This window comes from Magnolia sinica, chromosome 2, assembly GCF_029962835.1.
Source record: "Magnolia sinica isolate HGM2019 chromosome 2, MsV1, whole genome shotgun sequence".
Lineage (NCBI taxonomy): Eukaryota > Viridiplantae > Streptophyta > Magnoliopsida > Magnoliales > Magnoliaceae > Magnolia > Magnolia sinica.
In genome coordinates this window covers 71,455,537-71,477,435 of record NC_080574.1, presented here as the reverse complement: position 1 = coordinate 71,477,435, position 21,899 = coordinate 71,455,537, and the positions used below count along the sequence as shown (strand labels likewise).

General features: G+C 42.3%; 1 long non-coding RNA gene across 1 annotated transcript; it reads right to left on the bottom strand.

Annotated features, from left to right (window-relative positions):
* Positions 1 to 17,161: 17,161 nt before the first annotated feature.
* Positions 17,162 to 21,630, bottom strand: LOC131237192 (uncharacterized). The gene is made up of 3 exons (XR_009167101.1): positions 21,395 to 21,630; positions 17,920 to 17,991; positions 17,162 to 17,829 (listed from the first exon to the last, which is right to left on the bottom strand). It is a non-coding gene; the product is annotated as an uncharacterized LOC131237192 (long non-coding RNA).
* Between the last annotated feature and the right edge of the window lie 269 nt (positions 21,631 to 21,899).

Below are 21,899 nucleotides of genomic sequence, written 5' to 3'. Positions count from 1 at the left end.
AGATATTCATATGGAATGTAAAACAGTAATGGAACAACCACTCAAATCATGGTGCATACACATCTGAAGAATATCAATTTAACATAAATGTAAGCATAGGAATGCTTGAATTTAAATAACTTGGAATGTAAATGCATAAGGGAAATCATGCGCATCCATAGAAGTATTGAGAATCACTTCTCAACGCCTGCATTTAGTGTAATCAGTTACACGTAGATCATTCATGCATTTCTACAAACACTTAGCATTCATGGAACAACATACATGACGCATGTTGAAATACGTGCACTTAGACAATTCCTTCTTCCAAGGAGTTGTCATACATGCATCTAGCATACATACATGACCAAAAATCATGGCAAACATAAGTGCGTATTTTATACGTATACGGTACTTTATAAATACACTTAGAATACACAAATCTCAATATAGCACATGCATATCAGGAAAGCAATGTAAACATAACATTTGACATGTGAAATCTCATCCATAACAAGAATAAATCACTAACAGGGATTGAAAGCCTTGAAAACCATAACCTATACACTTAAAGGCCGCACCTTAAGCACATAAAGAACCACAGAACTGATTTAGGACGAGTTGTCTTCGTCAACGGCGCAAGAATACCCTAAGATAAGGATAGAAATGAGATACAACAACACCAAGTCTAATCTAAGCTCTAACACAGTTAGGGTTAGGTTAACTTACCCCAAAGAACTCAGAATCGTCAGAGGAACGATTCAAAGTGAAGATTCAAAGGTGAAGAAGAACAAGGAAGAATCAAGGTGATTCACCAACCAATCTCTCTCACTTCCTCTCTCTTTTCCACTCTCTTTCCAAGCTAGGGTTAGAGAAAATTCGTATGGAAATGAGAGCTAGGGTTTAAGGACTATATATAGGCCTTAAAATGATGGAAATAACCCTATGGTCAAGGTATACTTAGGTTATAACCAAAGTACGCCTTTCTCGATCCAACGAAGCACTTGGTGGGCCTATAACCACGAAAGGTCGGACTTAAGCTCACCGACCATGGATCTAGGTCAGCTGAGTTTTCGTACCGACCGGCTCTTGAGATCGGCCGTGGCGGACCACACTCAATTCAACGGTCACTAAATCTCATCAAGTCCACAAGCACTAGGATATGCATGGGCCAAATCCTGATTCGAGGGTGAAATTGGGTCGAAATCCAACGGTGAGAATGCTTAAAATCGTCGCGCGACACGACTCAGATTTCATAAAAAGCTTATTAAATTCCAACCGTTCTCACACTCTTCACTCCGAGCTCAACCAAATCGACCCAGAACATCAGATCGACTTGATTTTCGAGGTGAAGACCAAGCCCAACTCAGTGACCGCAACAGCCTAAGATCATCGCCATCGGACTTTCGACGCGCGGTCTAGGTCCGATCCAGATCTTCCAAAAATTCCCCAGAACAACTGGATTTAGCGATGGATCCCAGATTTCAGAGTAACGTAGCGCTCACTAATCTACACGTTTAGAGCCATGCAGATACAATTTAAAGTGATTGATGCGAATTTCACAAGCAATCAAGTAGAGCGCTAATTACCCCAAAAACAACTACTTAAGGAAAGATTAGCACAAAAATTCCAAGGTCGTTACAGGTCCACTGTCTAAATGGCCTGGAACACCACATGAATGTCGAGTACTAGAACAGAGACCTAGCTAGTTTTAACATTTCAGATAGATGCATGGCATAAACCCTAGCTAGTTACAACATTATAGGGACCACCTTGGATTAACACCCCAAATTGAATCACCCAAACCAACTCATGTGCAAGTCCACATATCCAATGGACCAGTGGCCCACACCAACTAACTAATCATCAGATTAATATCACAGTCAAGGTGAAGCACATATAGTAGTGTAACACTTACGAATTGAATATACCCATGTCGTGAAATCATCCACCATAAACAAGCAGTTCAAGGTAAGTACTCTCCCATACACAACCATCAATATCTATAATTTAAAAGTAATATATAAAGCAAAAAAAAAAAACAACCAGAATGGCAATCATCAGTGCCAAGAATCTCTCTCCTGCTGAAGGGGTGTAACGCCCTGAAATTCGGGGGTCGAGCATAACTCAGCTCCCGAGTTCCAAAACATCACTTATGCAACATATTTGATGATGGATGTATGTTGACTGTATTAGTGCATAAAACATGGAATAGATTAAGCCAAAACACAGATATAATTCAGGGATAAGTGAATAAAGCAAGCGGAAGACTTATAGAAATATATGTGTACAAGTGTGAATCCCTGAAGTACATACACAAACCAGGTCGTGATGAAAGTGTTATGATCAAAATTACAAGTATCAAGTTACATCATTTAAATCCCAAGAATAATCCCAGAGTCCCACGCATCAGAATAAGCTTGCTAGAACCCGTCTGAAAACTGCATATAAGAGAAAGCAGCCTCATCATCATCCATCTCCCGCTCTACCTCAGAAGTCGCATCCACATCTGCAACATCAGAACCTAAGACAGAGTCTGGTGGGTGTTTAACACCGCTCCAGAACGTGGGAGTGAGTGATCAACTCAGTGGAACAATAAGGCACTGGTTAACATGTTATCAGTTCAATCAAGCAGTAATGATAAAGCAGAATAATTAAATAAATCCTAAGTACTTTGTTAATGCAAGGATGTATGCAAAATGATGCGTGCCCTCACGCGTACACCCTCAGCGTCTTCAACTGACGTTATGCATGACACCACCTCAAAGTGCGACACATCTACAAAGCACATGCAAATGCGGTGCATGGATATGATTACCAAGTTGTTATTAGTCCTTTTCATACAGCAGGATTGTGAAGCTAAAGTACCTTCCTCATATCACCATCCAAACAGTGATCCATTCTAGGGTCGTCACTCCTAGACTTCTCATACGATCATATGATTGTAGGTCATAGCAAAGGGCTCGTCACCAATCAATGCACGCCATTCATACCTTCGTTACTACACCAAGGCTCGTCACCTCAATGCGGTATCCAGGCATGCTCGAGGTCACTACAAAGGGCTCGTCACCAATCAATGTAGGCCGACAGCACGAATATAGTGTCCCATACCACCATAATCGGCTCACGAGTTCAGTTGCTCACTGGTCACTACAGGAAGGCTCGTCACCCCAGCGTAGGCCGACAGCTCGACCACGGTGTCTCATGCCACCATGTCCGGCTCACGAGTCTTAGCGGATCAAGGTATCATAGTTAATAGGATTTCACTGGTAAGTTCGGTACCCTAGATTCAAATAGTAGCGTCCATACATGGTGAACATACATCGGATAATCGGGTTACTTGACGAACTCGACTAGCACGAGCGCACGTTGAGTTGAACGACATAGAGTGCGCAAACACTCCGCGTGGCCAAACCACTGCCGACAACTCTAATACGACTCGGGTTCGTCTAATACGTCCTACGTGGTGAAAGCAATCTTAGCCACAATCCTTAAGGCAGATTACCGATTTCCTGGACTATTCGTAGTCCCAAACACATTACACTACGACAGATATTCGCATTAAATGTAGAATAGTAATGGAACAACAACTTCAATCATGTGGTACTCAAGCATTTGAAGAATATCAACTTAACATAAATGAAAGCATAAGCAATGCTTGAAATTAAATAACAAGGAATGTAACTGACATGGAGGAAATCATACACATCAATAGGAGTGTTGAGAATCACTTCTCAATGCCCACAAGTAGTGTAATAAGTTACACTTTAGATCATTCAGACATTTCTACAAACACTTAGAATACATAGAACAACATACATGACGTATGTTAAAATACAATCATTTGGACAATTCCTTTTACCAAGGAGTTGTCGCACATACATCTAGCATACATACATGACAAATAATCATGGCAAACACAAGTGCATATTTTATATGTATACGGTACTTTATACATACACATAGAATACACAAATCTCAATATAATACATGCATATCAGGAACACAACATAAACACAACATTTGGCATGTGAAATCTCATCCATAACAAGAATAAATCATTAACTGGGATTGAAAGCCTTGAAAACCATAACCTATACACTTAAAGTCCGCACCTTAAGCCAGAAAAGAAACACCGAACTGATTTAGATGAGTTGTCTTCGTCAACGGCAATAGAATACCCTAAAACAAGGATAGAAATGAGATACAACAATACCAAGACTAATCTAAGCTCTAACACAAATTAGGGTTAGGTTAACTTATTCCAAGATGAACTCAGAATCGTTAGAATAACGATTCAAAGTGAAGGTTCAAGGATGAAGAAGAACCGGAAAGAATCTAAGATGATCCACCAAACTTCTCTCTCACTTTCTCTCTCTTTTCCACTCTCTCTCCAAACTAGGGTTAGAGAAATTCGTATGGAAAAGAGAGCTAGGGTTTAAGGACTATAAATAGGCCTTAAATTGATGAAAATAACCCCAGGGACAAGGTATACTTAGGTTATAACCAAAGTAAGCTTCTCTCAATCCAACGAAGCACTTCTGGTGGGCCAAATACCACGAAAGGTCGGACTTAAGCTCACTGACCATGGATCTAGGTCAGGCTGAGTTTTCATACTGACCGGCTCTTCAGATCAGCTGTGGCGGACCACACTCAATTCAACGGTCACGGAATCTCGATCAGGTCCACAAGCATAAGGATATGCCTGGGCCACCTTCCCTGATCAGAGGGTGAAATTGGGTAAGAATCCAACGGTCAGATTGCTTAAAATCATCCCGCAAGCGACACGACTCAGATTTCATAAAAGCTTAATAAATTTCCAACCGTTCTCACACTCTTCACTCCGAACTCAATCAAATCGACCCAGAACATCACATGGACTTAATTTTCGAGGTGATGGTCAAGCCCAACATAGTGACCGCAACAGCCTAAGATCATCGCTATCGGACTTTCGACGCGCGGTCCAGGTCTGATCCAGATCTTCCAAAAATTTCCCAGAACAACTGGATTTAGCGATGGATCCCAGATTTCAGAGTAACATAGCGCTAACTAATCTACACGTCTTGAGTCATGCAGATCGAATTTAAAGTGATTGATGCGAATTCCACAAGCAATCGAGTATAGCGCTAATTACCCCAAAAACAACTACTTAGGGAAAGATAGGCACAAAATTTCCTGGGTCATTACAATCTACCCCCCTTAAAGAAAATTTTTTCCTCGAAATTCATACCTTCACATAATCTTCAAGGATCTGAGGGTAGCTCTTCCTGACCTCAGCTTCAGATTCCCAAGTAGCCTCTTCCACACCATGATGCGTCCATAGCACCTTCACAAGAGGGATAACCTTGCTACGCAATACCTGCTCCTTCCTGTCGAGAATACGCATCGGTCGCAGTACATAAGTGGCATCCTCACTCAACTGCACTAGCTCCCAACTGATAATATGCGAAGGATCAGGAACGTACTTCTTCAGCATAGAAACATGAAATACGTTATGCACGCCCGCAAGAGGTGTGGTCAAAGCAAGGCGGTATGCTACCGCTCCCACTCGATCCAGAACTTGAAATGGACTAATAAATCTCGATGTCAGCTTCCCCTTCTTACCGAACCGCAGAACTTCCTTCATAGGAGAGACCTTCAGAAACACATGGTCTCCAACCTCAAACTCAAGCGGTCGACGCCTCATATCAGCATAACTCTTCTGCCTACCCTGCGTTGTCAGAAGTCGACGTCGAATGATGTCAACCTTCTCTAAAGTCACCTGTACCAACTTTAGGCCAAGCAAACTACGCTCACCAATTTCTGCCCAACAATGTGGTGCTCTGCATGGGCGACCATACAACGCCTCATAGGGAGCCATGCCGATACTCTCCTGGAAACTATTATTATACGCGAACTCTGCATACTGAAGATAATCATCCCAACTATCTTTGAAATCCAAAACACAAGCTCGCAACATATCTTCCAGGACCTGATTCACGCACTCCGTCTGCCCATCTGTTTGCGGATGAAACGTGGTGCTGAACTTCAGTTTCATACCCATCGCTTCTTGGATACGAGTCCAGAAGATAGATGTAAAACGAGTGTCTCTATCAGACACAATCTCCAGGGGAACTCCATGCAGACGCACTATCTCCTTGATATACAACCTAACCAACTCGTCTGCAGAGTTAGTGACTCTGATCAGTAAGAAATGCGCCGACTTCGTTAATCGATCGACGATCACCCAAATAGAATCATATCCCTTCCTCGTTCTCGGCAACACAAAGATAAAATCCATAGAGATGAAGTCCCACTTCCATTCAGCTATGGGCATGGGCTGCAGCAACCCAGGAGGTCGGCGATGCTCCGCCTTGACCTGCTGGCACGTGAGACAACGAGAAACAAATTCAGCAATCTGGACCTTCATATTGTCCCACCAATAAGACCTCTTCATATCCTGATACATCTTCGTGCTACCTGGATGCATCGCAAGCTTAGAACTATGGGTTAACTCGAGAACCTCCCATGTTAAGTCAGGGATGTCAGGAACACATAACCGGCCACGAAAACGTAGGCTCCATCAGAACTAACACTCCAGTCGGAGTTCTCATCTGTACCAACCCGCTTCCTCATCTTCACCAAAAGCTCATCATCTGCCTGAGCTGCAATGATCCTCTCGTCGATAAGGGGTTGTACACGAATGTGTGCGATAACCTCATACGGCTCAATCACCGTAAGCTTCTGCTCAAAATCGCGCACGAACTCCAACATATCCCACTCTGCTATCATCAGCGGAGCCGCAAACTCAATAGCCTTCTTGCGACTCAACGCATCTGCCACAAGGTTCGCCTTGCCCGGATGGTAAGAAACATCGAACTTAAAGTCCTTCAATGTTTCCATCCATCTGCGCTGCCTCATATTCAAATCACGCTGCGTGAAAATATACTTAAGGCTCTTGTGGTCGCAAAAGAGCTCGAACTCCTCACCATAGAGGTAATGTCTCTAAAGCTTTAATACAAATATGACAGCTGCTAATTCCAGGTCATGCGTAGGGTAATTCTCTTCGTGTTTCCTCAACTTACGCGAAGCATAAGCAATCACCCTGTCCTTCTGCATAAGGACACAACCCAGGCCAACACGAGAGGCGTCAGTATATATAATATACTTAACCCCTTGCTCTGGCAACACTAGCACAAGGGCGGACATCAACTTGTCCTTCAGCTCCTGAAAAGCTAACTCCGCCTGCTCATTCCAAGCAAACTTCAAATCCTTCCGTGTCAGCTGCGACAACGGTCTGGCAATCTTCGAGAAGTCTTGAATGAAGCGTCGATAATAGCCTGCAAGACCCAGAAAACTCCTTACCTCAGTAACTGAACCAGGCTGCTTCCAGTCCTGCACTGCAGCTACCTTGGCAAGATCAACAGCTATCCCTTCCTTGGACACCACATGTCCCAGGAACTTGACTTCCTCTTTCCAGAAATCACACTTCTTGAACTACGCGAAAAGCTGATTCTTCCTAAGAGTATCCAAAATCGCTCTTAAGTGCTCCTCGTGTTCTTCCTGGCTCACAGAATAAATCAAGATGTCATCGATAAAGACAATGACGAATCGGAACAGGAATGGGCGAAACACCCTATTCATCAGATCCATGAACACGGCTGGTGCATTCGTAAGACCGAACGACATCACAAGGAACTCATAATGACCGAAGCTAGTCCTGAAAGCGGTCTTCTGCACGTCTCCATCCTTGACGCGCAACTGATGATACCCTGACTGCAGATCAACCTTCAAAAAGTACCGTGCCCCCTTCAACTGATCAAACAGATCATCAATCCTGGGCAAAGGGTACTTATTCTTCGCAGTTACCAAATTCAACCTGTGATAATCAATACACAATCGTAAGGAACCATCCTTCTTCTTCACAAAAAAAATAAGTGCTCCCCAAGGAGACACACTAGGCCGAATAAAACCCAAATCCAGCAAACCATCTATCTGCTTCCTCAACTCCTCCATTTCACTCGGAGGCATACGATAGGTGGGTAATGAAATGGGCGCCGCACCAAGCATAAGATCGATAGCAAAATCAATCTCACGCTGAGGAGGTAATCCAGGAATTGACTCAAACACATCTTCAAATTCCCGAACTACTGGCGTACTAACTAACGCAGATTCAGCCATACTCTCCAACTGAGAAGAATAATAATCAATACGAAGAGGGTAACTGACCTAAACTGGGAAAGTAACAGTCTCGCCCTCAGGTCCATGGATCGTCACTGATTTAGCTTCACAATCAATCTCAGCTCGCATCCTCATGAGCCAATCCATACCCATAATAACATCGTAATGATAAAGCGGTGCGACTAAGAAATCAACACGGATCGATCCACTTCCAAGATCGACCAAACAATCCAAACAACGCTTGCCCAAAGCAGAGGAAATCCCCATAGCGGTAGTAAGCATCACTCCTTGCATAGGAACAGATCTCAAACCCAAACGCCTAACTGCCACATAAGATATAAGAGAACTAGTGGACCCTGTATCCACCAACATAGAAATGGGAATACCTTCAATGTGCGCTGTCACCTCGAAGGACCTCGGCACTAAGTCAGACATAGGCGCTTCAGCTGAAAGCGCATGAACACGAGCCTGTTGCTGATGATTCGGCGGAGGAACCAAGGGCCGCTAAGGTGGCCTGAAGCTAGGAACTGCAGGTCTGAAGGATAGATGAGCTGGCGCTGATCGAAGAGGTGGAGGAGAGATAACCTGAGGCATCGGACGGTTGATCCTCTGCGGTGGAGTAAAACCACTGGCTCGCATACGGGAGAAGTAAAAATGGTCCAAATGCCCTGTCTTCCCACAATATGAACATCGAAGATCAGCTCTCATCTGCTGAGCGGGCAGCGCTGAACGCCTCGGAGGAGAATCTGCTCGTGGCCTCTTGCTGAGGAAAGGTGCACCCTAGAAATCCGGTCGCGGCCTAGGAACCATCGGTGCTTGCATGCGGGACGACCTATCCCCGTCCTGCTCTGCTCGCAAGGACATGCTCACCAGCTTCGCATAAGAAGAAATGCTAGTACAGCAAATCTTCGATCGGATCTCAGGTCTCAATCCCTCAGAGAAACGCCGTATCCTCATCGGCTGATCGCCCAGGATCAAAGGAATATACCGCCCAACTCAGTAAACCAGTTCTCATACTCCGTCACCGACAACCCTCCCCGGTGGAGGCGAAGGAACTCACTCTCCTTCTCATGTCGGTACGTAACCAGGAAATACTTCTCATGGAAGCGCCCCTCAAACGCCTGCCACGACCACTCAAAACCTTCCTCGACAGTGCGAAGAACATTGTCCCACCACAGACTAGCCTCCTTCTCAAACATGAAGGAGGCAAGCTCAACCTGCTCAACCTTTGAACAATGCAGCGGTCTTAGCATCTTAGAGATGCGGTCGATCCAATACTCAGCCTCCTCAGGTCTATGAGAACCCGCAAAAGTAGGAGGTCGCAAGCGCTGGAATCGCTCGAAAGTACCGCTGACACTGGCGCTCCCAGATGGAGGCATAGGTGAAACAGGTGGAGTCGCCCCCACTGACTGAGCAAAGATGCCAGCCATGGAAGAGAGGAACTGCTGCTGCTGCTGCTCAATAACATCATCTGCTCAAACCTATCAGCAGGTGGAGCAGACGAAGGCGCACGGCTCGGCTCAGGAACCGAGGGCGTGACTGGAGGAGCCATAAGTGTCGACCCAACACCGGCATGAGACGGACCCGCCTGTGGATCTGACTGGCTATCGCTCAAGGGAGGAACCCCAGCAAGCGACTCAATCAAAGAGAGACGGGCCGAAGACTTCGAATCCTTAGGAGGCATCCCTACATTCAATAGAGGATGCAACCTGTCAGATTCTACATCGCATAATCCATCCACACAGTAACATAGCACAACTCCAAAGACAAACAACATGCATTCCATTAATCAAAATCGTCGCAATACAAGTAGTGCAGCAATACATGAATCACGACTAGGAAAGCATGAAAACAACAACATCTAACACTTCAAACAACCACAACAACCAACAACAACTACAACAACTCCAACTACAAAGCCAACAATAGCTACACATAAAAAGAAAACAATAAATAAAGCAAAGGACGGCCACGACGATAGCTACTCGTCGGAATCAGGAGATGGAGGCGGGGCACCCTTATCCTACAAGCAACACAGGATAGACTTCAGAGTTCGAGTCACCTTCTTAAACTTATGTTTAATAAGGCCTCGAAGATTAACAATATCCTAGCGTAAAATAGCCTGCCCTTCTTCAAGCCGTGTGAGACGGGCATCTCTAGCAGTCTGCTCTGTGCTCTGCTCTGGCGCCACAGGAGGAGAGCTATCACTCGTATCCTACACCTCATCCTCTTCCTCGTCCTGCTCTGTTTCTTCCTCAATCTCAGCACCACCTTCAGCATAACTCTCTTCACCATCGCTCTCAGACTCAGCCTCACTCTCTGAGGCATGCCGACTAGAACCGATCTCCATCTGCTTAAGAGTCCTCAGATTGATATGACGAACAGGAACCGGCTTTTCTGCTCCAAGCCTATAGCCAAACTCATGTGCAAGCTTGCAAATGAGGCGGCCAAATGGAAGCGACTCGGTCCTCCTACTCGAACGAGCGATGAGAATAATCTGGCGTAGGACGTACGTCGGCACACACAACTTCGCTTCCTGCCCCACATGATACAGAAAATCCACCATCAGGCGCGTACACTCACTGCGATTGCTCCACCTTAGGTATACATTGAACGTACACATGTGATGAAGCAAGCGAAAGTCGTCTGTCATATAGGTAGCCAGAAGACTCCTATTAGGCTGCCATTCGACCAGATGACCACACAAGGATCGGGTGCGACGATCCCTCTCACGCACACTATTCACATTCTTCTCGCTGGCATGCACTTCACCAAGTGGCACATTTAGGAGTCGGGATATTAAAGCAACATTGACAATACCCACTCGACCGCTACCACATGGGATCTTAAACTGTAGAGGCTCCAGCGAAGGATCAAGAATATTGACATAAAAGGCTCGAACAGTGCTAGCATTCACGCGATACTCGCCTTCAAACAAGGGACACCAACCAGCCCCTTCTAGGCGCTCCAACAACAAAAACTCACCATACAGCCGCGAATCAACATGAGCATCAAAAAGGACTCTACGGCCTTCATAGACTCCATGCGATAGCTTCGCCAACAAAGTTCTACCAATGGGAGCTCGAGGATCGAGGTCCCGCTTGGTCTGGAATTCACGAGTGGCGGACGTGCTAGCGGCGGCACCTCTCGGCCTCCGTGCACGGGTTGGACGGCTAGGCCCGGCTTCATCCACGGGCGCTCTCTTCTTCCCCATCAAAGAAAGAAGAGTAGAAACGGAAAAGATACCGTGAGGAACTCAAAGAGGGCTATGAGAAATGAGAGAAAGAGAGAAATAGGAAGATGGTGAAACTTCCACACTCTAGAGATCTCAAAAGAGAATGCGAGAGCTCAAATGAGAAGGAAAAGGAGGAAAATCAGTAATGAGAGTGAGGGTTTTAAGGTAGAGTGATGGGGTTTGCACGAAAATGGAAGAAGAAGAAGATTTGGAGAAGATTGGAGAGGGTTTTCAAGAAAAGGAGAGCTTGGGAGGGGAGATTGTGAAGGAAGTAGGTTAGAGGAGAGGTTTAAAGCAACAAACCATGGAGGGGTGGGCCACACTAGGCCTAGAAATCATCGGCCCACGCCGGCCCTGCCTGCCTGGCCCACTGATCGGCGAGCCCTCGCCGAACCAGCGATGGCATCGCCGGTCTCTGGACTGGCCGACGATGCCTCGCCGTTTGGGTGAGGTCCTCCTAGTCCCCCATGGTCAGAAATGTGTGGTTCCCACCCTGGGCCCCACAGGAAATGCCCCGATTGGCCCCTTCCATGATTTGACGCCTATCGGGCCATTCTGGCAGAAATCTTATTAAAATAAAGATTTCTTAAAGGTTTAAGGGTTAAAATAAGATGATAAACCATCTAAACTCATTAATAGATGATCTAGAAAAGGTTTCGGGTCGCTGTGTGTGATCAGGTAAGAGTACAGACTCGATCTCGGTGAACGTTTTCAGGTAACTTTCACCGATAGAAGCTATGGAGCACAAACACAAAATCTATGATAGACCCGCACCCAAATACACTAAAGTAGTGACAACGTGCTGTGTGTGACCATAACCCAAGTCCGGTTTAATCCAGATCATGCTCTGATACCAACTTGTAACGCCCTGAAATTCAGGGGTCGAGCATAACTCAGCTCCCGAGTTCCAAAACATCACTTATGCAACATATTTGATGATAATGTATGTTGACTGTATTAGTGCATAAAACATGAAATAGATTAAGCCAAAACACAGATATAATTCAGGGATAAGTGAATAAAGCAAGCGGAAGACTTATAGAAATATATGTGTACAAGTGTGAATCCCTGAAGTACATACACAAACCAGGTCGTGATGAAAGTGTTATTATTAAAATTACAAATATCAAGTTACATCATTTAAATCCCAAGAATAATCCAGAGTCCCGCGCATCAGAACAAGCTTGCTAGAACCCATTTGAAAACTGCATATAAGAGAAAGCAGCCTCATCATCATCCATCTCCCGCTCTGCCTTAGAAGTCGCATCCACATCTGCAACATCAGAACCTAAGACAGAGTCTGGTGGGTGTTTAACACCGCCCCAGAACATGGGAGTGAATGATCAACTCAGTGGAACAATAAGGCACTGGTTAACATGTTATCAGTTCAATCAAGCAGTAATGATAAAGCAGAATAATTAAATAAATCCTAAGTACTCTTGTTAATGCAAGGATGTATGTAAAATGATGAGTGCCCTCATGCGTACACCCTCAGCGTCTTCATCTTACGTTATGCATGACACCACCTCAAAGTGCGCCACATCTACAAAGCACATGCAAATGCGGTGCATGGATATGATTACCAAGTTGTTATTAGTCCTTTTCATACAGCAGGATTGGGAAGCTAAAGTACCTTCCTCATATCACCATCCAAACAGTGATCCATTCTAGGGTCGTCAGTCCTAGACTTCTCATACGATCATATCGTTGTAGGTCGTAGTAAAGGGCTCGTCACCAATCAATGCACGCCTTTCATACCTTCGTTACTACACCAAGGCTCGTCACCTCAATGCGGTATCCAGGCATGCTCGAGGTCACTACAAAGGGCTCGTCACCAATCAATGTAGGCCGACAACACGAATATAGTGTCCCATACCACCATAATCGGCTCACGAGTTCAGTTACTCACTGGTCACTACGGGGAGGCTCGTCACCCCAGCGAAGGCCGACAGCTCGACTACGGTGTCCCATACCACCATGTCCGGCTCACGAGTCTTAGCGGATCAAGGTACCATGGTTAATAGGATTTCACTGGTAAGTTCGGTACCCTAGATTCAAACAGTAGCGTCCATACATGGTGAACATACATCGGATAATCGGGTTACTTGACGAATTCGACTAGCATGAGCGCACGTTGAGTTGAACGACATAGAGTGTGCAAACACTCCGCATGGCCAAACCACTGCTGACAACTCTAATACGACTCGGGTTCGTCTAATACATCCTACGTGGCGAAAGCAATCTCAGCCACAATCCTTAAGGCAGATTACCGATTTCCTGGACTATTCATAGTCCCAAACACATTACACTGCAACAGATATTTGCATTAAATGTAGAATAGTAATGGAACAACAACTTCAATCATGTGATACTCAAGCATTTGAAGAATATCAACTTAACATAAATGAAAGCATAAGCAATGCTTGAAATTAAATAACAAGGAATGTAATTGATATGGAGGAAATCATACACATCAATAGGAGTGTTGAGAATCACTTCTCAATGCCCACAAGTAGTGTAATAACTTACACTTTAGATCACTCGGACATTTCTACAAACACTTAGAATACATAGAACAGCATACATGACGTATGTTGAAATACAAGCATTTGGACAATTCCTTTTACCAAGGAGTTGTCGCACATACATCTAGCATACATACACAACAAATAATCATGGCAAACACAAGTGCATATTTTATACGTATACGGTACTTCTTACATACACATAGAATACATAAATCTCAATATAATACATGCATATCAGGAACACAACATAAACACAACATTTGGCATGTGAAATCTCATCCATAACAAGAATAAATCATTAACTGGGATTGAAAGCCTTGAAAACCATAACCTATACACTTAAAGTCCGCACCTTAAGCCAGAAAAGAAACACCGAACTGATTTAGACGAGTTGTCTTCGTCAACGGCGATAGAATACCCTAAAACAAGGATAGAAATGAGATACAACAATACCAAGACTAATCTAAGCTCTAACACAGATTAGGGTTAGGTTAACTTACCCCAAGATGAACTCAGAATCGTCAGAATCACGATTCAAAGTGAAGGTTCAAGGATGAAGAAGAAACGGAAAGAATCTAAGATGATTCACCAAACTTCTCTCTCACTCTCTCTCTTTTCCACTCTCTCTCCAAACTAGGGTTAGAGAAATTGGTATGGAAAAGAGAGCTAGGGTTTAAGGACTATAAATAGGCCTCAAATTGATGAAAATAACCCCAGGGACAAGGTATACTTAGGTTAAAACCAAAGTATGCCTCTCTCGATCCAACGAAGCACTTCTGGTGGGCCAAATACCACGAAAGGTCGGACTTAAGCTCACTGACCATGGATCTAGGTCAGGCTGAGTTTTCATACCGACCGGCTCTTCAGATCAGCCGTGGCGGACCACACTCAATTCAACGGTCACAGAATCTCGATCAGGTCCACAAGCATAAGGATATGCCTGGGCCACCTTCCCTGATCAGAGGGTGAAATTGGGTCAGAATCCAACGGTCAGATTGCTTAAAATCATCGCGCAAGCGACACGACTCAGATTTCATAAAAGCTTAATAAATTTCCAACCGTTCTCACACTCTTCACTCCGAACTCAATCAAATCGACCCAGAACATCACATGGACTTGATTTTCGAGGTGATGGTCAAGCCCAACATAGTGACTGCAACAGCCTAAGATCATCGCTATCGGACTTCCGACGCATGGTCCAGGTCCGATCCAGATCTTCCAAAAATTTCCCAGAACAACTGGATTTAGCGATGGATCCCAGATTTCAGAGTAACATAGCGTTAACTAATCTACACGTTTTGAGTCATGCAGATCGAATTTAAAGTGATTGATGCGAATTTCACAAGCAATCGAGGATAGCGCTAATTACCCTAAAAACAACTACTTAGGGAAAGATAAGCATAAAATTTCCCGGGTCATTACAAGGGGCGAGGTCATCAATGGATGTGGCCCTATAAACCATGGCCCAGGTCGTCTGTTGGATAGACGAAGTTAATGAATGATGGATATCAACCTCGTCCACTAATGTGGCTAGATATCCCAAAGTAGATCCTCGTCCATGTCCCGTCGGTGCACTGGTAAGATAAAAAAACTGTCCCAACATGCCGTAGCTTCCTTCGAATTCTTGAATGCTTGATGTCAGCCTCCATTGTACCCCTCAACTTCAAGTTGCACATCATCCCATGTCAGATAAATGCCTGGCCGACGCCCAACAAGGATAATGTAGAATTTTTCTTTGGCCATCTGCAAAGACATGTCCATTATCGGTATGTATACTAACATATTCCAAATCAAATGCATTTAAAAATTATGAGGTATATCCACAGAACAAAAAAGAGATTATCTTTGATCAAACGTAATGAAAAAGTTGTGAGTATGTACCATTCGACCATTCAAAGTGTGTTGTACTATCTATAAAATTATGCATACAAAAAGCATTTGATCGACATGAAATTAAGATATTACATAAGTAGAAGTCATCCTAGGAGCAATCCGGGGCTAGTGGATAACGCTATATACCAAATATGAGTAATCCAAAAAAATAAAACCAGAAAAAGAGACAAGAAGTTATTACATGTCCGAAAATTCAGCAAAAGAAATAAAGTCTACTGTAACAAATCTTTCCCCACCCCAAATATTATCTAAAATGTAATGTAAATTTCAAAGTTTTTAAACCCTTTCAATTCATTGCCATCAACTGGAAGCACCACCATCATTACCCTTCAAATCAGACGGAGTTTTTTAAGCTAATTAACACAACGTTCCGGCTGTAGAGCAACAAAAAAGGATGCAAGCTTCTCATCCCTATTTAGGAGCTGACCAACCTCAATAAACTCAGAGTTGGTTAGCCCCTGGACCTCTTCAAGTATGTTTAATATCCTACTTGTTCGGTTGACCTCCTTCCTAAGTCCAAAGTTTTTCATAGCCTCTGCAACAGTCGTGAGAGACATGCCTAGGACGTCATAGGGATGAGCAGGTCGCATCCTTTTTGTTATTGTCCTCTCACCACGACTACTATTGGATTCAGTTCTACGACTGTGAGTGTTCTAAAACGGCCTATTTTCCTTTGATTAACTTTCAATTGAATGGCTATAATTTCCAGGTGATTCATGAAGATTTTCTTTAGGAGGTCCATGGTAGCATTAGTATCATAGTCGAGATCTTTCCACGATTCATTCAAGTCTCTATAAACACGAGACGAGGATGCGGCTATGTTCCTACTTCCTTACGCATATTGTCCCGTAGCCTGGTCAGACCCTACAATCACTGCTAAATCATCCATCCGTTCAATTCGCTTACCACGCAACCTATCAGCTCTCGAATGAGACTACAAATAATGAAGAATTTAACAATTAGATTTGACACCACAGTTTTAAATCATAAATATAAAAGGTGTATTATTTGACCTTCAACGGTTTTAAACCGTAGTTGGAGGGATCGTTACCTTTAAATACTCCTCCCAAACTTCGTCTGGTGCCATCACGACCATGCGCTCACTATCACAGCCAAAGCCGCTTGCAGCCATCATGTCCCTTACGTCGCTGTACTCCCTCTTGTGATAACCCAATCTGTTTTGCACATTTCACTAGCTAACAAAGTTTTGAGTACGTTTATGGACCTTGGCGGCGGCCGCTTGATAGGTTTCTCTGTTGAAGCCATTATTGGCCTTTCGACCTAGCGTGTGGCCATTTCAGAACAGATTGGGTTATCACAATCATGGTGTCAAACAATACTTGATCCATACTTCCGATCCATTTGATATTGGTGGCACGAGAGGAAGGCTCCACAAGTGAAATAAATAGTAGTTAATGTTTCATGATAATTTATCAAAAATGAATACAAATACCAAATAGTAACATATAGAACTTATACATAAATTGACATATCCATTATGTTTGCCATCAACTGTCAAAGTACTTAAGAAACTGAGTAGGCCTATTGAATCCTACTATTGTTTTCGGCGTCTGCCCACATGCGCTCTGCAATCCTACACGAGTTCTGATACACGCATCTTTCTCTCATTGAGTGACTTGATCTAGCCATTGCCTTTCATCAACTAATGATACCTCATTTGGGGTAGGATTAGCCTCAACGTCACCCACAGGTACACCAATATCATGCAAATCTTGGTCCGATCCATCTTCTTTTCATATGAAATTATGTAGCACACAACAAGTAACAACAATTTTAACTTGTGTATCAAAAGGATATTGCATAACCGTCTTTAAAATTGAAAATCTCTCCTTCATCACACTGAAGCATCGCTCAATTGCATTACGCAATTGTGCATGTCATAGTTAAATATTTTTTTCATATTCATGGGACCACTCCCAGTACAATACTCTTGCAGATGGTATCGAACTCCACGATAAGGGGCCATGAACCTTGGTGAATGAGCGTAACCTACATCGACGATAAAGTATTTTCCTACATAATTGCAGGAATGATTCTTTCTGTCTTAAAGCAACACGATAATATGCAGCAAATGATTTACGAATGATGGTGAAGATTATTTACCATGGGGCACAATCAGAGGATCATAATTTCGCGTCAAGGCATTATGTAGGACCCTTGCATCCGACGCTGAACCTTCCTGTCCAGCCAACATGTATAATATTGACATATGAAATAAACAAGTAGTAAGTACATTCTGAGACAAGATGCCCTTTCGGTTTCGGAAGCTTACATGTTCTGATGTTGGTATATGTGCAGGAATACGTGTCCCATCAATTGTACCTACACAATCCTATAGTGGAGGAGTTTTCGAGCCCATAAGATTAGTATGAATGATGCAAAATTTAACCTTTAGATTCATGAATGAACCGTTGGTCGATAATGGTACCTGGAAATAGCTGGCCCAATGTGTATTTGATTGAATCTCATTTGGGGTTTCTGCGCCGGCTTAAGTAACATAATTAGGGTATAGGGAGACAACCACATCTAGAACTCAATGAAGTGATGGCTTGTAGTTTCACCTGAACGAAAAAATCTATGTCCTATCACATGATTACACACATTATGCCCGACTGTATGTAGGAACACGACTAGTTGTTCCTCCAAACTAACATTACATGTATCGTGTAAGGTCGTCTTCTCACGCACTACTTCACATAGATGAAAAAATGCATCCTGTTTCATCTTAAGTTGAGTAATGCAATCCCTATCACCTGTGCGAATAATAGAATTGATAAATCTGGCCCGCGCATCATCCCCTATTTGAGACGGCTCTCTAAACATGTAGTGTCAACAGTATTCCCCAACAGCTGCAGCACATGCAACCATTGCAAGAACAATAATGGAATCGGCCATCTCTTCCTCATCTTCATCTTCCATCATCTATCTATCACCTATGTATATAAGTGGAAGTAGAAGCTTTAACATTATCTTGTATAACGGATGTTAAAAAGCTAACACTATAACAACGAGATGCTATCTCTCGCTATGAAAATTGACTCCTAACACTTTTCTTTTTAGGAAGAAACCAATATTCAAGTTTCTAAAGCTGATTTTTAAATGCTCATTGTTTTGTGTGGTATGACACACCTGAGTTTTAGATCCACTTGAATCATAAATTCTTCACCTATTGTGATCTTTAAATTCCTCACCATTTGTGTTGGTATATGAAAGGATGTCCAAATGTATATATGATACTTTCAAGCAATGAGTAATTTCTAACTATTAATGGTATTGAATCAAGATATCAGAACAGAGAAATATATTCCTACTTGGGAAGCCTCAAAACTACCATTCTTTTGAATGATCAGAGCTAGATGAATGTGTTATGTTCACTATAGTTTTGCAGTGATAAGTGCTAGAAAGCTATGTGCCCATGCACAGTGCCATCTAATTAAGGTACTTATAAACAAGAGGGTAACGATGATAACATATGCAGAAATGATTCCATGATTCAGCAAAACTCCGGCAAATGATGGCATAGTTGGACCTTGTGAGCAACTACCCATCACCACTGGGTGCTACTCAAAATGTGAGAGTTGGATAGTAAACTTCTAGGTTAATGAAACTGCATTTCAAATCGTGGAAAAGCCTATTAGAACCGTAGTATTAGAATAAAAAAATCGAATTGCAAAAAAAAAAAAAACATAGGGCGACTCTAGTCCAACACCTGTCAGCTTAACGCATTGTAATATGAGAGATCCGTAATGTTGCAAAAATATGATTAGAGGACTTGATTGTATGGGAATGAATGTTCATCCATGGCTGCTTTGCATTAGAGAGTTCCTCTTAAATGGGAAAATGATCAGGATAGAAATAATTCTAATTTCATGAACCAAAAAAAAGAAAGTGAATTTTATTCCTTAATTGATTAAGAACATGTGAAATATTCTTTCCTTATTAGTTTTGAATTCCAAAGTAGGGAAGAATGTGATGTTGAAGATGAAGAAAGTAGGAGGTAGATACAGAAAAATGGATTCTTGAGAAGAGTATAGGTGTAAACGTTGAGAAGCTGACTATCATTAGGAAAGAATTGAGGAATATGATGCTGGATTAGTTTAGTTAAAGAAGAGGCTGGTGATGAAAACAACATTATTTCACAAGCCCTTTTGGTTGTGCTATGGCATTTGACAATTGTGATATGTTGGGTATGTTTTTAAAGAATGAAAGGCAAATATGATCAAGGGAAGCTAGAAAAATCATTAATAAAATAGGACCAAGAGAGAACAATGTAAATAAGAAAGGGACAAAAATACAAGTCCATTGAACTTGGTGAAACACAAAGGCATGCAACGTTTATTCAATTTCAGCTTTCCTTGATGAATAACTACCACAAGTTGCTTGTGTAACCAAGTTCACCTCCAATTTTTTGAAAGCCAGTCTTTATGAAAGGATGTAGCATTTCCCACGACAAAGGTTACAAATAAAATGTCCAACTTCAATCACATTGCTTAATCAGAGAGCACAAGAACACGCCCATGTATAGAAATAAGCATTTTGGCAATGTATCATTTTCCCATGACCAAGGTTATAAATGCAATGTCCAACTTCAATCAGGCTACTTTATCAGAGCGCACAAGAACACACCCATGTATGGTAATAAGTATTTCGATAAGGTATGTCCAATCCAAGGCCCAAGAATCTAAGAGAGGCCTACTCCAACCACAATTCAAAACATCCCATGATAAAGCATGACATGAATGAAAGCAACTGCATATATAAGAATCCAGTACTGTTCGTCAAGGTGCATTTACAAAATAAAAACAGAACTATGAATATGCAATGTATCAAGAGTCTACCGAGGAAACTGATCCATACATCAAGGGCAATCAAAACAAAACACATTATATCTATATTTTGGATAAAATCTTTGAATGCAAATAGCTTTTCATAGTTGTATATAATAGCACAAACAAAACATATGAAAGTGACATACGTAATAAAAATATACCAAAAACATAATTATAGTGAGCTACTCTCATGATATAGGCTTTTACTGTGCAAATGCTTTAACACTAAAATGCTTTACTCCACATCTAAATGTTCTAAAGACAAATAGGGCTCACCAACCCTGAAAAGATACTATGTTCATCATTAAATGAAAACAAAATAACAATGGATACATAATCAGATGAGATGAATCCATCTGTAAGTGGCACCCAAACAGGCCCTTATGGAATTCAAGTAGATGATTAATACAATCAGAATAACTCCTTTATATTAATAAAATCAACACAAAATATGTGTAGACGAAGTCTGAAATTTGGCCTACATGCTCAAGTGTGACATTAGATCACATCATGATCCCCGAGTAGTGTATGGAATGGTTAGCTTCTACTACATATGCTACCAAATACAAAATTAGCTCGTGAAGCAGAGAACCAAAACTATAGTTCCTTAAATGCAATGAGACGTTCTAAATCATACTATTAAAACTCACAATTATAATTGAAAAAGCAACCTAACTGATAGTACAATGAAAAAGCAAGGCTCATATACAGCAAGCAGCAAGTACATGCTTGACATGTTTAGAACATACCTAGGACTAAGTGTGGCTGGCTAATGAACACTGTAGATGCTATAGGCGAATGTCTATGCAGAATCTACATAATGATAAATATTTAAAAGTTGTAATGAGTGAATCACATTTTATTTTCGCATCAAATTAGTTCAGTAGAGAGAAAATGACAGTACTGTAAATAATTTCCTTGTACTCATAACTACAAAATGGCCCTCAGCTTGTAGATACACTCCTGTTGGGACTAATTTCAAAGTAACCTATGAAATTGCGGTAATGAACACTTTAGTTGAAGTAGGAATATGCCAATATGTCCTAGAGGGGGGCGAATAAGACTTTTTAATATTTTATGACAATTTAAAATCCTATCACTCTAATCCTAAAAGTAAGCATGCATCAGGATTACTATAGAGTAACTCTACTGGCTTCCAAGCCTGGTAGAGGATCCAATCATAAAACTATTTGAGAGATAAACAATATGCAAATCAGTTTATGATGGATGTGACTGTGTGTGTGAGGTGTGATC